Source organism: Bubalus bubalis, chromosome 1 (genome assembly GCF_019923935.1).
Source record: "Bubalus bubalis isolate 160015118507 breed Murrah chromosome 1, NDDB_SH_1, whole genome shotgun sequence".
Lineage (NCBI taxonomy): Eukaryota > Metazoa > Chordata > Mammalia > Artiodactyla > Bovidae > Bubalus > Bubalus bubalis.
This window is the reverse complement of record NC_059157.1, coordinates 195,621,822-195,649,026: the sequence shown is the minus strand read 5'-3', so window position 1 is coordinate 195,649,026 and position 27,205 is coordinate 195,621,822. Positions and strand designations below refer to the sequence as shown.

At 46.1% G+C, this 27,205-nt stretch overlaps 1 protein-coding gene and 1 non-coding gene across 8 annotated transcripts in view; both read left to right on the top strand.

The window, feature by feature from the left end:
• Positions 1-27,205, top strand: part of ERG (ETS transcription factor ERG) — a 323,164-nt gene that overhangs the window by 213,217 nt on the left and 82,742 nt on the right. Inside the window, exon 1 of one of the 7 annotated variants that reach the window (XM_044948493.2) lies at positions 25,987-25,992. The exons of the other annotated variants lie outside the window; for them this stretch is intronic. The gene's annotated coding sequence lies outside the window, so the exon portion shown is untranslated. Of the gene's footprint in view, positions 1-25,986; positions 25,993-27,205 lie in introns of those variants that run through there. 7 annotated transcript variants of the gene reach the window in all.
• TRNAR-ACG lies at positions 24,792-24,863 on the top strand. The gene has a single exon. It is a non-coding gene; the product is annotated as a tRNA-Arg (tRNA).

The window sequence follows — 27,205 nt, the reverse complement described above, 5'->3', positions numbered from 1 at the left end:
ACCCTTTTCAGGAGTCCAGAGTTACAGGTATGGAGAGAAAGTTAAATGATGTAGGTTGCCTTCCCTTCTTACATCACATCTCTGATACACTGGCTCTTTTCACGGGCTGGGTTGGTTTTTAATACTTTTTCATTGCCTGCATTTCAAGATGCCTTTGGAGCTACTTCAGTTCTAGGCTGTTCGATTGAGTGTGTTCAGTGGTCATAACCCGTGCCCTTTGGATCTGGCGGCTGGGTTAGAATTCTGGTGTTTACTGGCAGTGGGCTCTAGGCAGCTTCTTTCATTAGCTGAGCCTCAGTGTCTACATCTTTGGAATGGGATTGTGAAAGCTCCTGCCTAAGAGGGTGGCATGCAGGTTAGATGCATGGATTCACACAGGCACCTGTTGTAAGTGACAGCCACCTTCTGATCTTGCCATTCAGGTTGTTGAGATCCTACATTGCCTACTTGTTGTTCAGTCGCTCAGTCATGTCCGACTCTTTGCGACCCCCATGGACTGCAGCACCCCAGGCTTCCCTGTCCTTCACCATCCCCTGGGGCTTGCTCAGTAAATAGTATTTACCAATACATTGCCTGTAGTATTTACCCTACTTAAAGCCATTCATTTCACTGAGAAAAGAGAGCATAAATTATCATTGTCTACAGATATTTTTGTTGGTTGGAGACTTCGTGTCACAAAGTTTTCTCCAGGGAAAAAAAAACCAAAAAACTGTTGAGCTAAGTTTTTTATTTCACCCAGTTTTAATTTTTATTCTGAAAATAAGGGCTGCATACTTACCACCTTCCCCACAGGCAAGAATCCCATTGTTTTTCAGTGGTCCTTTAAGGGTAACTGCTTTATCTGCCCCACGAACCGCCACGTGGCTTAAAGAGATTTTTTCAACCCACAAGAAGCACATGGTTTTAGGGCGAAAAGCTGAGGCAGAGAAGAGATGGACGTTTGAGTTGTTGGTGTGGTGTCTCTTTGGGGCCCCTACAGGGACGCAGCAGGCTCTGATGCTGAAGGTCACCTGATGTAAACAGAAGATACAGGATCCAGAGATGCTTGGCCAACAGCCTGCCCTCTCTGAACACCCACGAAGGTCACACTGGAGTGGAATTCAACTTTGTGTGTCCTGTCCTATTTCTTGGCCTTTCCTCCTGAGAAATTCCTCATTTTCCCTTCGAGACTTCTTCTCAGGAATATGTGGGGCTTCCCTGGTAGCTCAGTTGATAAAGAATCCACCTGCAATGCAGGAGACCCCGGTTCAATTCCTGGGTCGGACACACCGTTCAATTCCTGTGTCCAATACGCAAGCGGTGAGTGCCTTGAGGGAGGTGGGGTTGAGCAGACCAACAGGAAATTCTCAGGCATGACCATTTTTGTGAGTGAATTCCAGGACCAAAAATGGGGCTTAGCTCTTACAGTTAATCCGTGGATGACTCATATGTGGGCAAGAATTGCCCCTCCCAGGATTCTCTGCTGTTTATCGGAAGGAAATACTCCTTAAAAGATAGATTTGCTCATGAGTAAACTTTTAGCCATTTTTCTTTAGCTCCACACTAATGTCAGTCTGAGAAAAAAACAATCCCTGGGCTTATTTTTTCCAGCTTATTTCCTCCTCTGGTGTCATATGTATATATGAGTATTCGTCGTTGTTGTTTAGCTGCTAAGTCTTGTCCAACTCTTTGCGACCCCATGGACTGTAGTCCCTCAGGCTCCTCTGTCCATGGGATTTCCAAGGCAAGAGTACTGGAGTGGGCTGCCATTTCCTCCTCCAGGGGGTCTTCCCAACCCAGGGATCAATCACACGTCTCTTGCATTGATGGGTGGATTCCCTATAGTCTGAACCACTAGGGAAGCCTGTATATATATGAGGCTGTTGTCGTTCAGTCCCTCGGGCATGTCTGACTCTTTGCAACCCCATGGACTGCAGCACACCAGGCTTCCCTGTCCTTGACAAAATCCTGGAGCTTGCTCAAACTCATGTCCGTCGAGTCGCTGATGCCCTCCAATCATCTCATCCTCTGTCATCCCCTTCTCCTCCTGCCTTCAGTCTTTCCAAGCATCAGAGTCTTTTCTATATATGAGTATAAATAAACATAAGTAAAATATTTATACCTGTTTAGATTCAAACTCATTCACTTTACATACGTGGAATGTAAGTGAACTTTAAAATAGTATCTGTACCATACATTTAAATATGTCATTTCAGAAAGTAATAATATTCCCAAACCACATCTCCCTCACCTACCCTATTTTCTCCCACTCACAAAGTGAGAGATATTTCCTCCTTTGCATTTATAAACGCTCCTGAATTTTGGGCACTCCCAAACTTGCGTCAGTTTCCCGTATGTCAAGATAGGATTAAGTTTCAATCATTACAATTTCACTCCTCTCTGGTATCTAAAATAATTGTTTTCTTATTTAAAATACTCTCTGAGAAAAGAGAGAACAATTTATATGTGTAGAATTAAGTGTAGTAGGATCATGTTAAAATAAAATGCGCTCAGTGTCCCAAAGGACAGTGAGCAAGATGAACCAAGGGCTATACTAAAGAAAAATGACCTCACTCAACCCTCTACCTTCCTGGACAGTTGAGTGGTACCAAGATGGGGCTGAACTGATTGGAAGGCAAATTCAGGAAGTTGCTCAGGGTGGGCAAGTTCAGGACAGCGTGTGCTCATGGCGCTTGTGCTGCGCTTATGGCAATGAAGACTGAGTCATGAACTTAACGTTTTAGAGGTGACCAGAACCTCCTTACTCACCCTGAGCAGCCTGGGGCGCACACAGAGGAAGGACACTCAGCTTCCTGGAGGTGTCAGATCATGGGTTCAGAGCTCCCCCTGAAATGGCTGCAGTTAAGTTCCAGGATCAGGACCTCCGTCCTTCCCACTGAGAGAGTCTGAGACCTGCATCTTCCACCGCTGCTCCTGGAAATTCATGATGAAGCCCACAGCTGGTCCTCCCAGATGCTCATGATGGGGCCAGACCCTCACGACAGGGCCCACAGCCGGTCCTCCCAGACCCTCACGATGGGGACCACAGCCGGTCCTCCCAGACCCTCACGATGGGGCCCACAGCCAGTCCTCCTGGTTCCCAGGCATGGCAGGTGCCCTGCAGTGGATCCACGTGCCCTTGTGGTGTTATCGTTCTGAAACACAGGCTTGGGTACTCACCTGCAGGAGGTCCTTCCCCAGCTCCCCATCGCATATGACAAAGGCCACGCTGACCGTGGCAGACCGGTCCATTCCAGTCTCAGCCCAAGGGCCCTCTGTGTCCCACCACCCACTACCCTGGGGCCATGGTTAGAATGCTCCAATGTGGTGGGGACTTCCGGGCTTTACTCATGTGTGATCACGAAGACCTCCACATCCTCCAAGGCCATCCTCCCAGCTTCAAGGTCATTTCACTGTGAGGTTGCTCGCTTTATTCGTAACAGACCTGCCTAAGACTGTGCTTAAAGAAAGGGTCCTGTGACTGTAAGATGGTTTTAATGCCACCATCACAGAAGGAGCAGCGCCCAGTGGTATGAACCCCAGTCCTGTTGTTCTACTCATATACTGTGACGAAGCACTTCTCATCTTTATTAGGAGGAATTTGGAGTGGAAGATGGGGAACTTGTTCAGTTTGTTATTCTGGGTTCTTGAAAGTAGAACTATGACCCAGGTTTCAATGGGATCTGTCCAGCCATTAAATTAAAAAAAAAAAAAATTGTTTTTGTTGATTTACAATGTGTTAATTTCTGCAGTACAGCAAAGTGATTCAGTTATGTATCCACCTTCTTTTTCATATTCTTTCCCATTATGTTTATCACAAGATATTGAGTATAGATCCCTGTGCTGTATAGAAGGACCTTGCTGCGTATCCATCCTAGATATAACAGTTTGCATCTTCTAATCCCTCTTCCCAGCTCCCTCCAACCCACCCTGGCGACCACAAGTCTGCTTTCTATGTCTGTGAGTCTGTTTCTGTTTTGTAGAGAGATTCATGCCACATTTTATACTCCACATACAAGTGGTATCACACAGTATTTGTCTTTGTCCTTCTGACTTACTTTATTTAGTGTGAATATCTCTAGGTCCATCCATGTTGCTGCAAATGTCGTTACTTCATCCCCCAGGGCCCAGTTTTGTATGAGAGTTTTGTTGGAATATTTGTTGTTTAGTCGCTAAGTTGTTTCCAACTCTTCACGGACTGTAGTCCGTCAGGCTCCTCAGTTCATGAGATTTTCGAGGCAAGAATACTAGAGTGAGTTTAGTTCTCCAGGGAATCTTCCCGACACAGGGATCAAACCTGTGTCTCCTGCATTGGCAAGCAGGTTCTTCACCGCTGAGGCGCCAGGAAAGCCCTAAGCAGAGGTTAAAAGGAGTGATATTATTCAAATATAACCATGACCATTTGCTGCTGTGTTGTCTTAGACCAGTTTTGCACTTCAGAGGCAAGGGTAAGTAGTTTTGAAGTTGAACACATGGCCTACAAAGAGAAAACTTTTACTATTTGCTTCTTTATAGAAAAAAATTACCATCTCCTGCTTTGAAGTAAACAATACACTTTATTCATGTTCTACCAATTTTCCATGGACTGCACCACACCAAGCCACCCTGTCCTTCAACTTCCGGCGCCTGCTCAAACTCATGTCCATTGCGTCTGTGATGCCATCCAACCAGCTCATCCTCTGTCGTGCCCTTCTCCTCCTGCCTTCAATCTTTCCCAGCATCAGAGTCTTTGCCTATGAGTCAGGTCTCCACATCAGATGGCCAAAGTACTGGGGCTTCAGCTTCAGCATCAGTCCTTGCAATGAAGGTTCAGGGTAGATATCCTTTAGGATTGACTGGCTTTATCTCTTTGCAGTCCAAGGGACTCTCAAGAATGTTCTCCAACACTGCAGTTTGAAAGCAGCAGTTCTTCAGTGTTCAGCCTTCTTTATGGTCTAACTCTCACATCTGTATATGACTACTGGGAAAAACCATAGAGGTTTTTTGCACAATGTCTTTCATTGAAGGTTTGTCATGCCAAGGCAGGGGTTTAGATTCTTAGACAGAAAATGCTGCAGAGATGATGCACCCATCTCATGGCATTTCGGCATGGCATTGCTGTGTCTTCTTGCTGGTGGTGTTGACCTGGATCCCTTGGTGAAGGTGGTGTCTGCCAGTTTTCATCACTACAAGGACACTGCTTTCCCCTCTTCTATGCTTTATTTCTTAGAACCGAGTAACTAAGAACAAATCAAATCCCTTACAATTATACAGTGGAAGTAAGAAATGGATTCCAAGGATTAGATCTGATACAGTGCCTGAAGAACTATGGATGGAGGTTCATGACATTGTACAGGAGGCAGTGATCAAGACCATCCCCAAGAAAAAGAAAAGCAAAAAGGCAAAATGGCTGTCTGAGGAGGCCTTACAAATAGCTGTGAAAAGAAGAGAAGCTAAAAGCAAAGGAGAAAAGGAAAGATATAAGCATCTGAATGCAGAGTTCCAAAGAATATCAAGAAGAGATAAGAAAGCCTTCCTCAGCAATCAATGCAAAGAAATAGAGGAAAACAACAGAATGGGAAAGACTAGAGATCTCTTCAAGAAAATTAGAGATACCAAGGGAACATTTCATGCAAAGATGGGCTCGATAAAGGACAGAAATGGTATGGACCTAACAGAAGCAGAAGATATTAAGAAGAGGTGGCAAGAATACACAGAAGAACTGTACAAAAAAGATCTTCACGACCCAGATAATCATGATGGTGTGATCGCTCACCTAGAGCCAGACATCCTGGAACGCGAAGTCAGTGGGCCTTAGGAAGCATCACTACGAACAAAGCTAGTGAGGTGATGGAATTCCAGCTGAGCTACTTCAAGTCCTAAAAGATGATGCTGTTAAAATGCTACACTCAATATGCCAGCAATTTGGAAAGGTTAGCAGTGGTCATGGGACTGAAAAAGGTCAGTTTTCATTCCAATCCTAAAGAAAGGCAATGCCAAAGAATGTTCAAACTCCTGTACAATTGCACTCAGCTCACACGCTAGCAAAGTAATGCTCAAAATTCTCCAAGCCAGGCTTCAACAATATGTGAACCGAGAACTTACAGATGTTCAAACTGGATTTAGAAAAGGCAGAGGAGCCAGAAATCAAATTGCCAACATCTGTTGGATTATCAAAAAAGCAAGAGAGTTCCATAAAAAACATCTGCTTTATTGACTACATCAAAGCCTTTTACTGTGTTGATCACAACAGACTGTGGATAATTCTTCAAGAGATGCAAATACCATACCACCTTACCTGCCTCCTGAGAAATCTGTATACAGGTCAAGAAGCAACATTTAGAACTGGACATGGAACAACAGATTGATTGCAAATCGGGAAAGGAGTACATCAAGGTTGTATATTGTCACCCTGCTTATTTAACTTATATGCAGAGTATATCATGTGAAATGCTGGGCTGGATGAAGCACAAGCTGGAGTCAAGATTGCTGAGAGAAATATCAATAACCTCAGATATGCAGATGACACCACCCTTATGGCAGAAAATGAAGAAGAACTAAAGAGCCTCTTGATGAAAGTGAAAGAGGAGAGAGAAAAGGTTGTCTTAAAACTCAGCATTCAGAAAACGAAGATCATGGCATCTGGTCCCATCACTTCATGGCAAATAGATGGGAAACAATGGAAACAGTGAGAGACTTTATTTTTTTGGGCTCCAAAATCACTGCAGATGGTGACTGCAGCCATGAAAGTAAAAGACACTTGCTCCTTGGAAGAAAAGTTATGACCAACCTAGACAGAGACATTACTTTGCCAACAAAGGTCTGTCTAGTCAAGGCTATAGTTTTTCCAGTAGTCATGTATGGATGTAAGAGTTGGACCATAAAGAAAGCTGAGCGCCGAAGAACTGATGCTTTTGAACTGTAGTGTTGGAGAAGACTCTTGAGAGTCCCTTGGACTGCAAGGAGATCCAACCAGTCCATCCTAAAGAACATCAGTTCTGAATATTCATTGGAAGAACTGACGCTGAAGCTGAAGCTCCAATACTTTGGCCACATGATTGGAAGAACTGACTCATTAGAAAAGACCCTGATGCTTCAAAAGATTGAAGGCAGGAGGAGAAGGGGACGACAGAGGATGAGATGGTTGGATGGCATCACTGACTCGATGGACATGAGTTTGAGCAAGCTCTGGGAGTTGGTGAAAGACAGGGCAGCCTGGCGTGCTGCAGTCTGTGGGGTCACAAAGAGTCAGACACGACTGAGTGACTGAACTGAACTGAATTAAGTTCAGGCCACACTCAAGGGGAAGGGAATTAAGCTCCATCTCCTGGAAGGTGTAGTACCAAAGTTTTTGTGACCATAAGAACAATTACTAATAAGTTATTTTGAAGGAGATACTTTGAGGGCATTTGAATATCCTGTTTCACCTTAAAGTGGTTGTTCTTGTTCAGTCATTAAGTCGTGTCTGAGTCTTTGCAACCTCATGGACTGCAGCATGGCAGGCTCCCCTGTCCTCCACTATCTCCTGGAATTTGCTCAAACTCATGTCCATTATATGCAGAGTACATCATGAGAAACGCTGGGCCGGAGAAAGCACAAGCTGGAATAAAGATTACCGGGAGAAACATCAATAACCTCAGATATGCAGATGACACCACCCTTGTAGCAGAAAGTGAAGAAGAACTAAAGAGCCTCTTGATGGAAGTGAAAGTGGAGAGTAAAAAAGTTGGCTTAAAGCTCAACATTCAGAAAACTAAGATCATGGCATCCGGTTCTAACACTTCATGGCAAATAGATGGGAAAACAGTGGAAACAGTGGCTGACTTTATTTTTCTGGGCTCCAAAATCACTGCAGATGGTGAATGCAGCCATGAAATTAAAAGACGCTTGCTCCTTAGAAGGAAAGTTATGACCAACCTAGACAGCATATTGAAAAGCAGAGACATTACTTTGCCAACAAAGATCCATCTAGTCAAGGCTATGGTTTTCCCAGTGGTCATGTATGGATGTGAGAGTTGGACTGTGAAGAAAGCTGAGCGCCGAAGAATTGATGCTTTTGAATTGTGGTGTTGGAGAAGACTCTTGAGAGTCCCTTGGACTGCAAGGAGATCCAACCAGTCCATCCTAAAGGATATCAGTCCTGGGTGTTCATTGGTAGGACTGATGTTGAAGCTGATACTCCCAATACTTTGGCCACCTGATGCGAAGAGCTGACTCATTGGAAAAGACTCTGATGCTGGGAAAGATTGAGGTCAGGAGGAGAAGGGGACGACAGAGGATGAGATGGTTGGATGGCATCACCAACTCAATGGACATGGGTTTGGGTGGACTCTGGAAGTTGATGATGGACAGGGAGGCCTGGAGTGTTGTGGTTAATGGGGTTGCAAAGAGTTGGACATGACTGAGCGACTGAACTGAACTCACATGTCCCTTAAGTCAGTGATGCCATCCAACCATCTCATCCTCCGCCATCCCCTTCTTCTTAAAGTATGGCCCAGTAATTAGAGCTCCATCAATACGTCTTGTCAACAGCAATTAAGATTATGGGATTCTTAGGGTGAATTTCTGTTTCACTCACTCCTTCTACATTTAGTATTTGGGATTCTGCTGTGAAGAGAAGCTGTCTCTTTTTGCCCATATATTCACTTATTTCCATCCCTTATTTATATCAATATAGTCCTTTGATATTTGTCAGATTCTTTGGGGGTATAAACCACCACTCTTATTATATATTTCGTTGCTGAACTTGTCCAAGCTTTGGCTTTTGGAAACCTAATCTCCTCCTTCTCTCTCTCTCTCTCTCTCTTAATTGTGAGCTCATTAGTTCCTCTGTTGTTTTGATGTATCTTGGTCTCTTTCTTTTTACTTGGCTGAGAACTTCCTTTACTTCACTTTGCAGTCCATTTTGTAGACTATCCTGTGTTCTGGAAACACACACCACTTCAGGGTCCCACCTCAGAAAGGAGGAGACAGGTGTGCACGTCCTGGGCAAGCCCCTCTTCTGTGGCTGCTGCCTGCCTCACGCTGGGTCTGCAGGCAGGAAGCTGAGGGTCTGCACGAGGAGCCAAGTGCAAGGGTGAAGATGCAGCTGCAGAGCATTTCCTGTGAGCTCCAGTGAACACGAAAGTGAAAGTCACTCAGTCATGCCCGATTCATTGTGGATTCTCCAGGCCAGAATACTGGAGTGGGTAGCCTGTCCCTTCTCCAGCAGATCGAGCTTTAGGGAGCTCTTCAAAATGGAAGCCCAGTCAACACCAAGACCCAGCAGATAAACTTATACTGTATTGCGGGTCAGACTTTAAAACTGGCCCATGGTCAGTCACTTCCTTTTCCATGAAAAAGAGAATTGAACTTAGGATCTGTGACTTATTTCCTCCCCCTCCCACTGTGATTTAAGAATGCCTTTTTGCAGATATATGTTTTCTTTCTTTTCCCTCCTGAGTCTCAGAGCTCCATCTCCTGCAACTTTGGACTCCTGTTCTCTGAGGAACCCTGCCCAGTCTGCTTAGCTCGGCGCAGGTACCAGAGGGCAGCATCTTATGTGGGTGCCTCACCAAACTCACATCTCTGTGGGCAGGTCAGAGCATTAAAGTTCACAGATAACACTGTACGTTGCCTGCTCAGTCATGTCGGACTCTTTGCGACCCCATGGACTGTAGCCCGCCAGGCTCCTCTGTCCGTGGGATTCTCCAGGCAAGAATACTGGAGCAGGTTGCCATTTCCTACTTCTGGGGCTCTTCCCAACCCAGGGATTGAACCCTTGTCTCTGGTGTCTCCTGCACTGCAGGTGGATTCTTTACTACTGAGCCACCTGAGAAGCCCTGCAGATTACAGACTCACAAACAGACTTTTGCAACAACAACAACCCATGTATTTATCTCTGCAACTGGATATCATAAAATCTCCTGCCAAATAGGGAGTGGTTAAGAGGATTGAAGGGGCTTCCCTGGTAGCTCAGCAATAAAGAATTCACTTGTAGTGCAGGAGCCACAAGGGGATTCGTTTCGATCCCTCGGTCAGGAAGATTCCCTGGACGAGGGCATGACAACCCACTCCAGTATTCTTGGCTGGAGAACTTCATGGACGGTGGAACCTGGCACGATACAGTCCATGAGATCCCAAAGTGCCAGACATGACTGAAGCGACTTAGTGCACACACACACACACACACACGGATCAAATGAGATGATGATCAAAATGTGGTTATGAAATTGTCAAGCTCTCAGCATATAATCCAGCAAGTGATTGCGCATAATGCCTAATTCATTTCATAGCTCGTTAGAACGTCACGTGTTACATGAGCTCCTGAGGGTGGCCTGTGATAGTGCCTCCTGCCGTTCATTCCTTCATTCTACAAGGATTCAGTGCCTGGCTTTTGCTGAGAGTTACTCACATTCTGGGAAAACCAGTCTCTGCTCTCCTGGGTTTTACCTTCTTGTGCGTCTGGCGTTTCAGATACAATCAAATGCACACGTGTACATTATGCACTAATCATGCACGCTGTGCAGTCAAAGAAGGCGGGCCAAAGAGACAGATGGGGAGAAGCGTGGTTTTGGAGGAAGAATCGAGTGATCTGTTCTGAACCTGTTAGGTACTTTTTTTCTTTTTTTTCTGTTTTGTCTTTTTTAAACTGAAGTATAGTTGATTGACAATGTGGCGTTAGTTGCAGTTGTCCTCACAGTGGTTCTTTTTCAAATTCTTTTCCCTTTTAAGTTTTCATAAAATGTTGAATATAGTTCCCTGTGCTTTACCATAGAGCATATAAATGAAACTCATTAAAAAAGATGCATGCACCTCAGTGTTCATAGCAGCTGTATTTACAATAGACAAGTCATGGAAGCAACCTAAAGTCCATCAACAGATGACTACATATAGAAGATGTGATACACACACACACACACACACACACACACACACAGTGAAATATTACTAAGCCATAAAAAAAGAATGAAATAATGCCATTTGCAGCAACATAGATGGACCTAGAGATTACCATGCTTAAGTGAAGTAAGCCAGACAGAGAAAGACAAATACCATATGATACTGCTTTTATGAGGTGCTTTTTAGACATTCAAAAGAAGTAGTCCAATCCCTCTTTTCCATAATAGGTTTATTGAATACTGTGGTTTTCAAGGGTAATCAGAAAAGGATTTGCTTTTCTTCATTAACAGATAGATGGGACTCTGAATTATGTTCACTCTTTTAGGCAAATGAATTCTCAGATTTTTTTTTACTCTTAACATTTCAAATTCAGGAAAGGGAGGAATTAAATACACAATGAGCTGAACTCTTTTTTTAACTTGTAGAATAATTATAGTTTAGTCATCAAGTAATTTTATTAGCAGCTTAGGACCTTTAATTAGGTTTAATGCTCGTAATGAATGTGTGGCCAGTTTACTTAAAGGATTACAAATGCGATAACCATAAATGCTTAAGTGATTGGTTATATCCAGAAAGAATGAGACTTTGGTCTCTAATGGTTCCAGAAATTTGTCATCCTTTGATGAGCTCTGCAGGTCTTGCCCTTCTTGACAGGGGCAAGAGGCACCTTTGGAATTTGGGGCCAGTAGTCTTCTCTGATTATGTAGAATTAAACTGTATTGTGAAGATGTCTTTGACTCTGCCCACTGATGGCCAGATGCTCCCTCCCTGTCCTGCCAGCCCTAAAGGCCCCACATAATCCCTCCTGCTTGGGTGTCAAGAGCCATTTGCCTTTAGTTAAAAAACCAAGATCCAAACATTTCTATAAGAGCTTTCTTTGCTTTTCCTTATTCTAATATTTAAATTATGTGACAGAACTGTGCACCCACTTTCATCACTGAATTTCAAAATCTAATTTTAGTCTTTGTACAGATTAACATTTTTTTAAAATCTCTAATTTTTATGTATCATTCACTGGCATCCACCATGGTGAACTAAGCTACAATATATAAAGCAGAATATACAAACTGATTATAAGTTTATAATATATACCCTGAATACATAAAGCGGAGAGCTGATGCCATGTAGACTACCTGGAGGACACAGAAGCAGCGTCAGTTTCTGCAGGTTTGTCAAGAGCATCACCTTGACCCTTCCTTCCTTAGCTTATCGTCCAGTCTTATGAAGAAAGTTGCAAAGTGTTTTCCATGTTGGCTTTTCATGTTAGTATTTGGTGTACACTCAACAAGCACAACGATTACTCAATCGTCTGCTATCGCTGTGGGGGACTTTAATAGACTCTTGGAAAAAGAAATAAATAGAATTTGGTGGTGCCGAAGTTGATGATAAGTTTCATTTTCCTTTTTCATGTTCTGAAGTCTGAGTTTATTTCACTTGGTTCCTGGTACAAGGTTTTGCTTAGGAAACTGTTGGACACATGTACTTATGATATATAAACACCACTGCAGAGTGAGGCCAGGTTTTACTATCCCTGGATCCCCTCGGCCACCCAGTATGCCCAGTGTGTATTGAGGAAGTGTGAAAGTGAAAGTTGCTCAGTCGTGTCCGACTCTTTGTGACCCCATGGACTATACAGTCCATGGAATTCTCCAGGCTGGAATACTGGAGTAGATAGCCTTTCCCTTCTCCAGTTGATCTTCCCAACCCTGGGATAGAACCCAGGTCTCCCACGTTGCAGGCAGATTCTTTACCAGCTGAGCCACAAGGGAAGCCCAAGAATACTGGAGTGGGTAGCCTATATCCCTTCTCCAGTGGATCTTCCTGGCCCACGAATCAAACCGGGGTCTCCTGCATTGTGGGCGGATTCTTTACCAACTGAGCTACTAGGGAAGCCCTGTGTATTGAGTAAAGTCATTGGAATTAAGACAGGAAAAAAAATACAGATAATCCTTACAAGTAAATTTTTGTGTTTTTTACTGTACAAGTAGAGATAATTAAAAAAAAAAAATCCTACAGCTTTGTCTGGGAAAATTACAAATTACTGGGGAAATCTTTGAGACAAATATTTCAAGTGTTAACATTCACAATGTATAAAGGTTATATTGGATCCAAATGAGATTGTGTATGTATGCATACTCTGCACAGAAGGAGGGCATATGAGGAGTTATAAGCCTTATTAACACAAACATAAGGGTTTCTAAGGTGGCTCAGTGGTAAAGAATCTGCCTGAAATGCAGGAGACCCAGGTTCAATCCCTGGGTCAGGAAGATCCCCTGGAGAAGGAAATGGCAACCCACTCCAGTATTCTTGCCTGGGAAATCCCATGGACAGGGGAGCCTGGTTGAGTACAGTCCATGGGGTTGCAAACAGTCAGACACGACTAAACGACTAAAAAAAAACAAAAACAAATAAAACATAAGCCTATACACTGATTTCTTTTCCTTTGTAAAAGCAAAACATACAGGCTGCCTATAAATTCAGTTTTTCACTTAGTTTATTTGAAAGTAAAAATGAAAAACAATTTGTCATAGGATGTGTCTGTTACAAATTAACATTACCTAAAAGAAAACAAAAGGAAACATTTTCAGTATATCCTAAGAAGAAAGATAATAGCTCAAGGCAATAAAACAAAATTATTCTAAGGAGAGGATGCAATTAATTGTATCCATATGATTCATTCATTTTTCTAAGAAGCAATATCTTCCAAAGCGATAGAGCCTGGCTCACAGAGATGATGTGTATGAGCATTTATGGCTGATTTTTTAATAAGATAATGAGAGAACCATGAGATCTTCTCGTAAGAGATGTTGAAATCGTATCACAGTGCATGGCACATTGTAATGAGTCAGTATATGTTTGAAAGTGACTCAATGAGTTCATGATTGATGAGTATAATATAAAAACAAGTATGTCCAAAGTCTGAACAAGTTAAACTTCAGCACAGATTTCTCAGGTTCTCTGAATGGAACTGTTCTTGGTAGAAATGCTTCTGTAATGGAAACTTTAGTCCCTATGGGCTTCCCTGATAGCTCAGTTGGTAAAGAATCCGCCTGCAATGCAGGAGACCCCGGTTCCATTCCTGGGTCGGGAAGATCCCACTCCAGTGTTCTTGGGCTTCCCTTGTGGCTCAGCTGGTAAAGAATCTGCCTGCAGTGCAGGAGACCTGGGTTCGATCCCTGGGTTGGGAAGATCCCCTAGAGAAGGGAAAGGCTACCCCCTCCAGTATTCTGGCCTGGAGAATTCCATGGACTGTATAATCCATGGGGCTAAAAAGAGCTGAGTGACTTTCACTTTCACTTTTAGTTCCTACTGGGGTCTCAGGAGCTACCATCTAATTGGATAAGAGGCTGGGGGCATGGTTTTCAGGTCACATTTTCTTTGTGAGGACACATTTGTCCAGATCGCTGGTTTATTTGGGGTGGGTGCATGCGGTGTAGAGTGAGCTCTGCAAGGCTCCCTTTGAGTTGCAGTTGTCAAAGGGGAATTTAGAATGTCATACATTTCAGCATTATTAACTGTGCTGAGTAGGCAGTCAGAATTTCAGTTACTCCATGATTCTTGTAAAAAAAAAAATCTTTAGGAACTGAGGCCAATGCTATAGGAACTTTGCAAACCTTTGCTTGTCTCAAGTTTAATTTTTGCTTTTTGTTGTTGCTGTTCAGTCGCTAAGGCACGTCTGACTGTTTGCGACCCCATGGACTGCAACACGCCAGGCTTCCCTGTCCTTCACCATCTCCTGAAGTTTTCTGAAATTCGTGTCCCTTGAGTTGGTGATGCCATCCAACCATCTCATCCTCTGTTGTCCCCTTCTCCTCCCGCCTTCAGTCTTACCCAGCATCAGGGACTTTTCCAATGAGTCAGCTCTTCACGTCAGGTGGCCAAGTTGGAGCTTCAGCTTCAGCATCCGTCCTTCCAATGAATGTTCAGGGTTGATTTCCTTTAGGATGGACTGGTTGGATCTCCTTGCTATCAAGGGGACTCTCAAGAGTCTTCTTCAGCAACAACAATGTTTGCTTTCAGGAAACAAGTTCACGGTATCCTTGCCATATTAACCCCAATATCCGCCTCCCTCCATATGCATGGAAGCAGGTGGACCATCCCAGCTAGGACAGAAGCACTGTTGATGAACTGCCTCTGCGGGACGAGGGAGGTACAGGTCCCTGTAAAGCGCAAGTCTCATCCACACACAGGCTTTCCCTGACTCTCCGCCACAAACCTTTCCCCCAGAGCACTAATAAACCCTGATGTGGACAGAGAGGAATTTCACCTTTTCTCCCTTTCTGCACTCAGCTGCAGATCATTGGCTGATGGCCAGTGAGATCTTTGAAGATGGCAGGAAGCTGGAGGGAGGAAGACAAAGGTTCCAGTACCTCCCAGAGTGGGTGACAGGCCACGGCCTGACTGACCCCTGTTGAGTGTGCATGTGGCCCAGGGTCACGGATGACACATTAACACACACACACACACACACACACACACACACACACGGCAAGTGTACTTGACACTTTGTTAACCAGGCTGAATCCACACAATGTGCCAGGAAAGCAAACTTTTTTTTGGTATGCAGATTTCACTTGACATTGACCAGTTGATCGTGTGAGTCGCATTTGTATTGCTTTTCCTGTCTTTTGAACCCTGAGGGGTAACTACTGAATAATTCTTGGAAGCCCCAATGTCAAGGTGCAAATTAGTTGTATTTCTATCTGACCTCAGATCCAAACCCTTTGAAGCTGGCGATTTGATGAGAGCACATTGACAGTTACAAAACCCGTTCTCTGTGTGTCTGTTGCTGTTCCTCCTTCTTATTTTCATGCCTCGAATCTCAACACACTTCCTCCTGATCTCCTTTCTCTCCTGCCCCTCCAACCACACAGACACACCTGCCCCTGCTGTACCTAACTTGTTAGTACTGATACAATACACTAGTCCTTTGAAAATGTGTGTTTCTGATTTCATACTTTCGTGTCCAGCTGCTTTTGGGGAAATTATATCATGACTTGGGTTCAATCCCTGGGTGAGGAAGATCCCCTGGAGAAGGAATGGCAACCCACTCCAGTATCCTTGCCTGGGAAATCCCATGGACAGAGGACCCTGGCTGGCTACAGTTCACAGGATCACAAAGAGTTGGACACAGCTGAGCAACTAAAAACAACAGCAGCATCTGTTGAAGATCTGGGGCCAGATGGGAGGAGAGAGGGTTGTTTGGGGACACAGAGCAAGAACTGCATTCAGTCCCTCCAGTGTACATGCCAGGAGTGTCCTTATTTCCTTGGACACACTTGCAGCACAAGAATTTTACAGTGACGTGTTATTGCTCATGAACTTGAACATGAACTTGATTCTGCTTTCATTTATTGAGTCTTTCTCTGAACTGTTAATACAAAGTGGGACCTCATCCACATAAGAACAAGGTCCTTAACTTGGTGACTTGAATCCCAACGTTGGATCCTGAGTTCCAGCGGCCCGTCCAAATAAGTCCTTGAATTAGTAGAGTAGGAGGATGTTCCCGCAAAGTCAAAATGATGGAGGTCATAATTCGCCAGGTTAACCTGTCTCTTCTGGTGGATTGAAAGTTATCTTCACTGTTCAGGTCACTAACAAGTGGCTGCAGGAATAGTTAACAAGAATAACAAGCTCTAGAACCCACTTTGTAGGATTTATGGGTTTCTAGGGGCTGAAACATGTTGGGAAATTGGATTCTATTTTAGGGTAAGAGAGTGACATGATAGGATTTTCATTTCCATGGAGAAAAGAAAAGTATCCCTCTCTCTCTTTCTTCTTCCTTCTTTCCTTCCTTCCTTCTTCCCTCCTTCTTTTCTTCCCTTCCTCCCTCCATCCTCCAAGCAGTAGACAAACTCGGCACTACACAAAGCACCTGCATACTAAGAGTTCGTGCAGTAGACATTCCCTGTGTGTGCATCACGTGAGGACACTTCTCCAGACTCTGAAAACATCACTGAAGAAAACACTCTGCCCTCAAGGAGCCTGTATCCCACCCGCGCCCCCCACCCCAGGGCTGAGGAATCTTCCCCTCTTTTTTCCCCAATGTTTTGTCCTTCTGTTGAAGTGATACAGTCTGTCTAGAATAATAGACCTTGGGGAGAATTCCCCTTTATATCTGGAGAAGGCAATGGCACCCCACTCCATTACTCTTGCCTGGAAAATCCCATGGACGGAGGAGCCTGGAAGGCTGCAGTCCATGGGATCACGAAGAGTCGGACACGACTGAGCGACTTCACTTTCACTTTTCACTTTCATGCATTGGAGAAGGAAATGGCAACCCACTCCAGTGTTCTTGCCTGGAGAACCCCAGGGACGGGGGAGCCTGGTGGGCCGCTGTCTATGGGGTCGCACAGAGTCGGACACGACTGAAGCAACTTAGCAGCAGCAGCATCTTTATTTCATTGCCACCAGTGTGCGCACTCTGGTTACTTTGCACATGGTCGGGGTCAAGTGCTTGTCATTTGAATCAGATACCTTTGCGAATCAGTTTTAAAATGAGACACCTACATATCATCCCTAGCAGGGATATTAAAGACAGAGGATATTCCAAGTAAAAGAGACAGATTTAAAAATGAAAGCCATCTGGTCATTTAAAAAAAGAGAAAGAGATGTTTTTAGCATTAATTGGAGCTAGTGGTAAAGGATCTGCCTGCCAATTTAGGAGATGCAAGAGATGAAGGTATAATCCCTGGGTGAAGAAAATCCCCTGGAGGAGGGCATGGCAACCCACTCTAGTATTCTTGCCTGGAGAATCCCATAGGCAGAGGAGCCTGGTGGGCTACAGTGCATGGGGTTGCAAAGAGTCAGACATGACTGAGAGTCTGAGCACACAGCAAATAGCCTTAACTGGAGAGTGGCACGTGCCCATCCAGAGATGCATGGAGTGAACCAGAATGGACATGTGGGGTATAAGCAGGAAGTCTGTGCCTGGGCCTTGGAGCCTCTCAGCCCCGGACCAGTTTCTCAAGAGGGCTCAGACCCAGGGCACAGCCAGCTAAGCAGTGCGCAGGTGGTCTGTAGCCTCTGAACGTTTCCTGCTGGTCTGGGGTCCCCCATGGACCCCCTCTTATTTTGCCAAAAGACAGATGGCTTTCAAGAAGGCTCAGCTGGAGTAAGAGGCGCGTAGGTAGTTTGTGGCTAGCAGGGGTTGGAGGAGTGGGCAGGCAACCTGCTTCTTTAGTAGATTCTGTCCAGTCTTAGGGAGTCTGGGGGCCAGCAATCAGCTGAGCAGTTGGTGTACAAATGGTGCCTGTCCACCTGACTCTTCATGTTTTAAGTTCTTATGTTTCAAAGTGAACACATCACTTAGTGCTATCTTGGGAGACTTCAGATTGCCTTTTATTTATTTTTTCTTAATGAGAACCCTCTTGTCAGCCTAAGGGGATGGCCAACAAACTTGCTTTTTTTGTGGCACTTAGCCACTAAAAATATGTTCTTCATAGAATGTCTTATCACCCTTAGACTGTGGGTTACTTCAGAGAAGACAGGCCAGGTCCTACGCGTTTACATCCCTAAGCAGTAGTTCTTAATCTTGGGGTCTCAGGACCCCAACATCCCTAAAAATGCCTGAGGTCACTAAAGTAGTGGTGAATATGGGTTATATCTGTTGATGTTTCCTGAATGAGAAATAAAAGTTGAGACATTCTTGGAACATTGATTTATGAATTCATTTAAAAATAATAATAAACCCATTATAGGACCTTCCCAGGTGGCCCTAGTAATAAAGAATCCACCTGCCAATGCAGGAGACACAAGAGATGTGGGTTCAATCGATGGGTTGGGAAGATCACTTAGAGGAGGGCATGGCAACCCACTGCAGTATTCTTGCCTTGGACAGAGTAGCCTGGTGGGTTACAGTCCACGGGGTCGCGAAAGAGTCAGACACCACTGAGCACAGCACAGGTACTTAAAAATACTCTGGGTGTTGCTGTTGGTGGCTGGAGTGGAGTCACAGCCGGCAGCTGGGTTCTCGTATCTGCCTCTGCAGTCAGCCCGTTCTGCTCTCACATGTCCTGTGGCCTCTGGAAAACCTTACCGTACACGTGTCAGAAGATGAGTGGATAAGATGCAAATAACGTCCTTGTGTGTCATGGAAACTGAAGGGTCTTGGAACCCCAGGGGGTTCTTGGAACACACTTTGAGAACCACTGGCCTATAGTTCGTATTCTGGTACCTGACATGGCACTAGGCAGTGAATTAAACAGACACACTTTCTTGGGATTCCCTGGAGGTCCAGTGGTTAGGATTCGATATTTTTACTGGCTGGAGCCCTGGGATTCAATCACTGGGTGGGCAACAAAGATCTTGCAATCCCCTTCCCCACCTACAAGTGAACACATTCTTTGTCCTCTTATGAGTTGAATTGTGTCTCTGTAAATTCATCTGTTGGAGTCCCAACCCCTAGAACCTCAGGCTCTAATCCTACTGGGATCAGGTCTTTACAAAGGTCATCAAGTTAAGATGAGGACATCAGTTTGCTGACAAAGGTCCATAGAGTCAAGGTATGGTTTTACTAGTAGTCATGTAAGCCCGTGAGAGTTGGACCATAAAGAAGGCTTAGTGCCAAAGAATTGGTATTTTCAAATTGTGGTGCTGGAGAAGACTCTTGAGAGTCCATTGGACTGCAAGGAGATCAAACCAGTCAGTTCTAAAGAAAATCAGTCTTGAACATTCATTGGAAGGACTGACGCTGAAGCTGAAGCTCCAATACTTTGGCCACCTGATGGGAAGAGTCGACTTACTGGAAAAGACCCTGATACTGAGAAAGATTGAAGGTGGGAGGAGAAGAGGGCATCAGAGGATGCTATGGTGAGATAGTATCACCGACTCAATAGACAGGAGTTTGAGCAAACTCTGGGAGATGGTGAGGGACAGGGAAGCCTGGCGTGCTGCAGTCCATGGGGTTGCAGAGTCAGACACGACTTAATAGCAACTGAGCAACAACATAAGGTGGAGCCTGAATCCCAAATGGCTGTGTTCTTTAAACAAGGGAACTCGGATGTAGACACAGACATGCATAGAGGGAAGACCTTCCTAGGGCCCTGGAAGATGACAGCTGTCTACAAGCCCGGGAGAGGGGGCCTGGGGCAGCTCATGGCCCTCAGGAGGAACCAGCTCTGCCCGTGCTTTGATTTTGGATTTCTGGCCTCTGGAACTATGAAAGAAGGAGCCTCTACTGGTTAAGCCCCCAGATCTGCGGTACTTGCTTTCTCAGCCCTAGGAAACCAATGGTGGTGGTTTAGTCACCTCAGTCGTGTCCGACTCTTGCAACCCCATGGACTGTAGCCCGCCAGGCTCCTCCATCCATGGGAGTCTCTAGGCAAGCATACTGGAGTGGATTGCCATTTCCTTCTCCAGGGGATCTTCCCAACCCAGGAATCGAACCCAGTCTCCCGCGTTGCAGGCAGATTCTTTACCGACTGAGCTATGAGGAAACCAATACGCAGACTCTACACTGAATGTTGACATTGAATTCAGAGGTAGCCACAAGGCCCATGTTGACAATGTATAGACAGTTCAGCAGCAGAAGAGGACCCACGCTTTATGAACAAGGAAGTGCATTCTCCCAGCGAGAGCTTGGAGAATTAGGGTCCTCCACCCCCAAGCACAATACCCACTGCTTCTGAATGCCTCCTCCTTGAGGCCAAGCTTATCGTTGTGTTTAAAGAGGAAATGGCTGGTCATCTGCATCCTTGCTCCAGCCCTGAAACTTTCAGTCCTGCCTGAGGCAGGCAGCATGATGTTCTGGCCTGTCATCTGCCAGAGCTTCCGGAACCTGCGAGCCCCACACTGGCTGATATGGGGTTGGGGATCACTTGGGTGCTGTGTTTCCTCTTGATTTCAGAGGTAGGTCTCCCCAAGGCCGCCCCTTAGAGCGGAGCCTCAGTGGCGTGTTCCCTGTGTGTGCAAAAGCCTTTAAACAGTGGTCATGCCCATCGACAGGCTCTCTGAATGAGAAGCACGTCTTCTGAATCCCTACAGTTTTCTGTGCACGATGACGAATAGGAGTTCCCATTGTCCTGGGGACAAAGGACGGCTGTAACATCTTGTGAGGCGTGGCTTTTGGTGTCAGCATGGTGTGTGTAATACATTCATGTAGGTCACGCTGAGCTTTGAAAGTGATCAAACTAACCAGATAGAAAGTATTTTCCTTGCAGAGCCCTTCGGAGGTGGAAAATGTTGGTGTGTCTTGGGAAAGAAGACACTCCCTGGGCTTTGAGCCAAGACGTCTAGAGAGGTCCCCATCTCGCTCCCAGTACCACCCAGGTCCAGCCACGGCCCCCAGCCTCACGTGGCCCACCTCCTCACCCGGGGCTGGTACTTCCTGTCCCTCCTCTCCTGAGATAACACTTCCTCCCTGGCTGCTGCTGATCGCTGTGCCCCACCCTCAAACCCTGGTGCCCACCTCTGGCCTTGTTCTGCTATTGCCTCAGCCTCCTTTAAGTTCTTGGGCTGCCCAGGTGGCTTAGTGGTAAAGAATCTTCCTGCCAGTGCAGGAGACGGAGCTTAAATCCCTGGGTTTGGGAAGATCCCCTGGAGAAAAACAGCAATGGTAATCCACTACAGTAATCTTGCTTGGAAAATCCCACTGACAGAGGGGTCTGGTGGGCTGTGGTCCATAGGCTGGCAAAGAGTCGCACGTGACTTAGCAACTAAGCAACAACCTTGAACTTTGCGGAGGCCTAGCCTCCTCCATGCAGACCTCCCTGACCACTCTTAATTAAACACAGCAGTCTGCCCTCTCCTCCTAACCCAGCCCCGCCTCTTCTTTCTTTGGGAGAACTTACCACTTTCTCACCCAGTTCTCAGCACAACGTGCCTGCCTTCCCCCGTGAGAATCTTGTTAAGTCAGGCTCTGATTCAGTCGCTCTGGGCTGGGGCCTGGGGTTCTGTGCATCTGACAAAGTCCCAGGGGATGCTGCGGCTGCTGCGGGCCCAAGGGTCAGACTTTGAAAAGCAAAGTTCTAATTCACAGGTCTTTATAGACTTCAGTCTTAGTTTTGAAATTATTTTATAGAGTGTCCCTCTGCTTACGCATAGTGGTCAGTGCAAGTCTACCAGACTGGGAGACAGGAAGGCAAGTCATCTTTTGTACTACGTCAGTTGCCCTTATGGGCTTCCCAGATGGCTTAGTGGTAAAGAATCTGCCTGCCAATGCAGGCGATATGGGTTCGATCCCTGGGTTGTGAAGATCCCCTGGAGGAGGAAATGGCATCCCACTTCAGTTTCTTGTCTGGAGAATCCCATGGACAGAGGAGCCTGGCGGGCTACAGTCCACAGAGTCACAAAGAGTCAGGACACAACTTAGCAACTAAAGAGCAACAAGAAGTTGCCTTTTTAGATAGACTTGGCTCAATGCGCCCCTGCCCCTGCAAGGCTCCTTATGCAAATTAAATGGGTGGGTGACTTAGGGAACTCCACCTTCTTGGAAAGGAGTTATCTCTACACAGACCTCTCTTTGTGCCCATATGGTATGCACAACAGTGCACACGATTCTGAGCCCTGGAAACTTCCTTTCTTTCCTGGAAAATGTGGGAAGACATAGACATCCCTGGCTCTGCTTCTTCCATGGGGATTCAGCATAAAAAGAGTCCCAAGTAAGGAGGCAATCTAAAAAGCAACACTGAGATCCTTGGATAGACATTCTGAAGAGTTTTAGGCCACTAAACTGTTCTGCAGGATAGAGTGATTTTGGTAAGAACGGCTCTACAGATTTTTAAAGAGACCGGTTTAAAGAAGGGCTCAGGAGAGCCTCGTTGGGTATGATCGAGTATGCGTGGTTTGAAATCATTGGACAAGTTCACAATAAATAATTCAAACGCGTTAGGTATTGAGATCAACACTCTCAGAGTCGTAAAACTCAAGTTTTGCTGGCAACTGGCTTGTTGGTGCAGGAACAGTGTTCCGTTGACAGGGTCCTCCCTGGTGCCATGGGCTAGATCACGGGTGGTGAATGAGCTCAGCGTGGAGCACGAACAAAGGTCATGATACCCTGGCTCCTTGGTCTCCTTCCTGTGCAGATTTATGCGCTGGAAAATCTGGTGCAAAGCACCGGCTTGGCCTCCCGGCCCTGGGGACGGACGGAGGCGTCATCACTCCCAGGGTCTAAGCAAGAGCTTGGCCGTGACGGGCCTTCACCGTGGGGGGGCCCTTGGCTGTTTCCACAATGGGAGCTGGCGCCTGTGAAAAAGAAAATGAGTTTGTGTTTATGTCTGCTCTATCCGTTGTGCTGTGCGGCCCTTGACAATAGTTAATTGGGAATGAGCATGGAAAGGGAAGGGAGGAATTCCTTGGAACACCTCGGGAAAAGTGGGGCTTCCTACCTAGGCCCCCTCTCTGCAACCCCCCTGCCCTACCCTGCCTCATGAGAGCCTCAGTCTCTGTAAGACTTTCTGTTAGCAGAACCGTATTTTACTATTACCGGTGTGTGATGTGTTTTATGGAGAACGCCAGAGTTCCCGTCCAGGAGCTTAGGTCCTAACTGAGCTTGAAGACTTGAAATGAGCTCTCAGAGTCTGGACTACTTTCCCATGAGCACAGAAGTTATCCCATTGTTGTTTGGTCATTCAGTCGTGTCTGACTCTTTGCAACCCCATGGACTGCAGCACGCCAGGCTTCCCTGTCCTTCACTAGCTCCCAGAATTTGCTCAGATTCATGTCCCTTGAGTCAGTGATGCTGTCTAACTGTCTCATCCTTTGTTGCCCTCTTCTCCTCCTGCCTTCAGTCTTTCCCAACATCAGGGTCTTTTCCAGTGAGTCGGCTCTGCACATCAGGTGGCCTGTGTGTTGGAGCTTCAGCATCAGTTCTTCCAATGAATAGTCAGAGGACTTGGCAAATTAAAACCCAGGGCAGCCTGGGAAGTGCCCACAGTTCTTTTTGAACTTGAACTTGCAGGAGCGTCTGGCAGCTCCCCAGAGGACAGATTTCCCCCCATCCCCACCCCCAGGCACATATTTGCTCAAAGATGGAGAAATTGGGGCCTGTAGTTTGGCCCTGGCAGGAAGAGAATGTCAGTAGTTAAATACAATAGATTTCATTTTAGAGTGTGGAGGGACCTCAGGAAACATCAGGACACCAGATCCTAGTTGAACAGATGAGGAGGCCGTGGCCCCAGGGCACGCGGCTGCTTCTCACACTAGTCACTCCGTGTTCCTGCCGCTCCTTTTAAATTCCCATGTGTCCATCCGGACACTTGCAGAGTGCATCTGGAGTGATGCAACCGTTGAGGGAATGGCATCGCTTATAAAGATTAAGGGTGTTACGTGCCCCCCCTTTTATGGGAAATTTGGGGTTGGAATTTTGCAGGGGTGGGGCAGGTACCTGATGGAAAGGTGCTGAAGGGGTGACAGGTGTGTGTGCGTGTGTGTGTGTGTGCGTGTGTGGAAGCCAGGACATCTGCAGCCCCTCACGCTTGCCAGCATTTCCCATTGTGCCAGAATTTTCTCATGAATAAAATTCTTGGAATTTTCTCGAAAACAATGAATCCATGTGTCAGAGATTCATGGATGAGACACATTCCAGATGTGCGGCGTGCTGTGTTTTTAGCGTCTGGGTGTGTGTTTGGAAAAAGCCAAGCCTAGAGCTGCCTGTTTTCATGGAGCTTCTGGGGAGGAGAGGATGAGATGCCTCCTTTGGGACTCAGAGAAGGGCTGCTCCAACGGAGGAGAGCTGCAGACAGCTCTGTTACAGCTGTGGGCATGGGGTGCCCTTCTCAGGGGCCACTGTGCCTCTTAGAACCCTAATCGCTTGCAGCCTCACGTGCGTGAGAGCGGCTTCAGAAACCAGAAGGGTAGGAGTCCCGTGAGCCTCTTAGCAAGACTGCCACAGAATCACTTCCTTGTCCCATTGTGTTAGGAACCCCATGAGGTTTTAGGGGAAAGTTAAGATGAGGAGCATCATGAATCCCACATCCTGGAAGAGATGAGTTTTGCAGGGAAGTTTGAGGACGTTCCTGGTGGCTCAGACGGTAAAGCATCTGCCTACGATGCAGGAGACCCGGGTTCGATCCCTGGGTTGGAAAGATAACCCTGGAGAAGGAAATGGCAACCCACTCTAGTACTCTTGCTTGGAAAATCCCATGGACGGAGGATCCTGGTAGGCTACAGTCCATGGGGTCGCAAAGAGTTGGACACAACTGAGCCACTTCACTTTCACTTTGAGGAACATTAGCTGGGCTTCCCTGGTAGCTTAGACAGTAAAGAGTCTGCCTCCAATGCAGGAGACCCAACTTCAGTCCCTGGGTCGGGAAGATCCCCTGTAGGAGGGCATGGCAACCCACTCCAGTATTCTTGCCTGGAAAATCCCACGGACAGAGGAGCCTGGCAGGCTATAGTCCATGGGGTCGCAAAAGAGTCAGACATGACTGAAGTGATTTAGCAAGCAAGCACACGCAGTTCTAGGGAAATTAATGGGAATTATGAGAATGTGGTGTATTACTGATTCACTCATCTGTTCATCCGTACATCCACTCCTTGTACAGAGAACTACAGCAGTGTGCCAGGGACTGTCCCAGTTGTTGCGTGCGTGCTTGCCAAGTCAGCTTTTTGCGACCCCATGAACTGTAGCCCCCTCGGGCTCCTGCGTCTGTGGGATTTTCCAGGCAAGAATCCTGGAGTGGATTGCCATTTCCTCCAGGGGATCTTCCCCACCCAGGGGTCAAACCCACGTCTCCCATGTCTCCTTCAGTGGCAGGCGGGTTTTGTCTTTTTTTTGTTTGTTTTTAACCACTGGCACCACCTGGGAAGCCCCAACTGGTTGTTGAGGCTACAGTTGCCAACAGGAAATCTGGATTCCACGCAAAACTTATAGTTAATCGACATTCAACAAACTAATGTAGAATTGCAACCGAAAACCCACATAAGAACTGGACCAAGGACTATAAAGGCTAAATCACATGAGACTGAGTGCTCTTGACCATAAGAAATGTCAGCTCATCCTTCTCCCCATCTTAGATAAAGATACCTGACTTTTAAAGTTGGTCCATAACAGAGAAAGAGTGACTAATGGCATGCAAGAGATGACGCGCCTTTCCTGGTTCCTGGTGAATATGACTTGAGACGGATATTCCAAACTCTTGTCTTGAGTGACGTGAAGAATTTGGGTCAGTCACATCAACTTTTTTTGGATCATAGTTGGGATGCAGTATTAAGGTTTATAAAACTTGTCCTGTACGCTAACTCACCTGGCCCACTGGGAGCCCTGGTTGGGAGTGGGATGGCTGTTATCAACATCAGCTTTATAGTTGGAGAAATTGAGACTCACACAGGGATAAGGCATTGCTTCAGTCGGGTCCAGTTCTTTGTGACTCTGTGTATTGTGTAGCCTGCCAGGCTCCTCCATCCAGGGATTCTCCAGGCAGGAATACCAGAGTGGGTTGCTATTTCCTCCTCCAGGGGATCTTCCCCACCCAGGGATCAAACCTGGTTCTCTTATGACGCCTGCATTGGCGGCTGGGGTCTTTACCATTAGTGCCACCCGGGAAGCCCAAAGCATGAGGCGGTAGGACTTACAGGTGAATATGCAGTATCCAGGTTCACCTGGGGATAATGTTATAAAGTGGATTCTGCTTCAGGAGGGCTGGGGACAACGCAGCCTCCGGATCTGCAGTGATCCCGCAGCAGCTCACTGTGGGACTAAACTTGGAGCAGGACAGGGTTGAGGAAGTTTCCGGGGTGACCCAGGGATCAAGGGAGCCTGAGGCTCTTAGCATCGCCAACCCCCTGCCACCTCCAACACCCCATGCTGCCTCCAACATTGTGGAGCACCTCCGTCGTGCAGCCTAAATGTGGTGGTCGAAAGTGAAATGCAGACCATCTTTTCATCCCAAATGAATTATTTCAAATCGGACGAAAGTAAGATGCAGGCTTTTGATGAATGTTCTCTGAGTGTCATGTGATGACAATGTTTAGAGAAACACGCACACGTATGCAAAGTCAGGAGTGGAATCCACCCCACACAGAACCAAGAGGGCTGGAAGGCTCCGAAAGGGTCCGGAACACATTCTTTGCTCTCATTCTGATGCAGACCCCACAAACAGGATGTTTCCACACATGTTTTTACACTTTTTGTTCATCTCTAAAGAAGGAAAGAAGCCTATGGGGTAAAAAAAATGTGTTTCTTTGTAGGAGAACAAAGGAGCCGTTAACATCACTTAAACACACTGTTGCCTTTGTTTTTTAAAAGCCAACTTTACCGGGGCTTGATGGATATACTAAAAGCTGCAAGGTATTCAATGGTTACAACTTACTGCGTTTGGAGATAAGCAGCCATAAACATATCCATCACTTCCCAAAGAAAGTTTCCTCCTTCCCTCTTATTTATTTTTATGTTTTGTGATAAGAACACTTAGCATAATATCTCCTC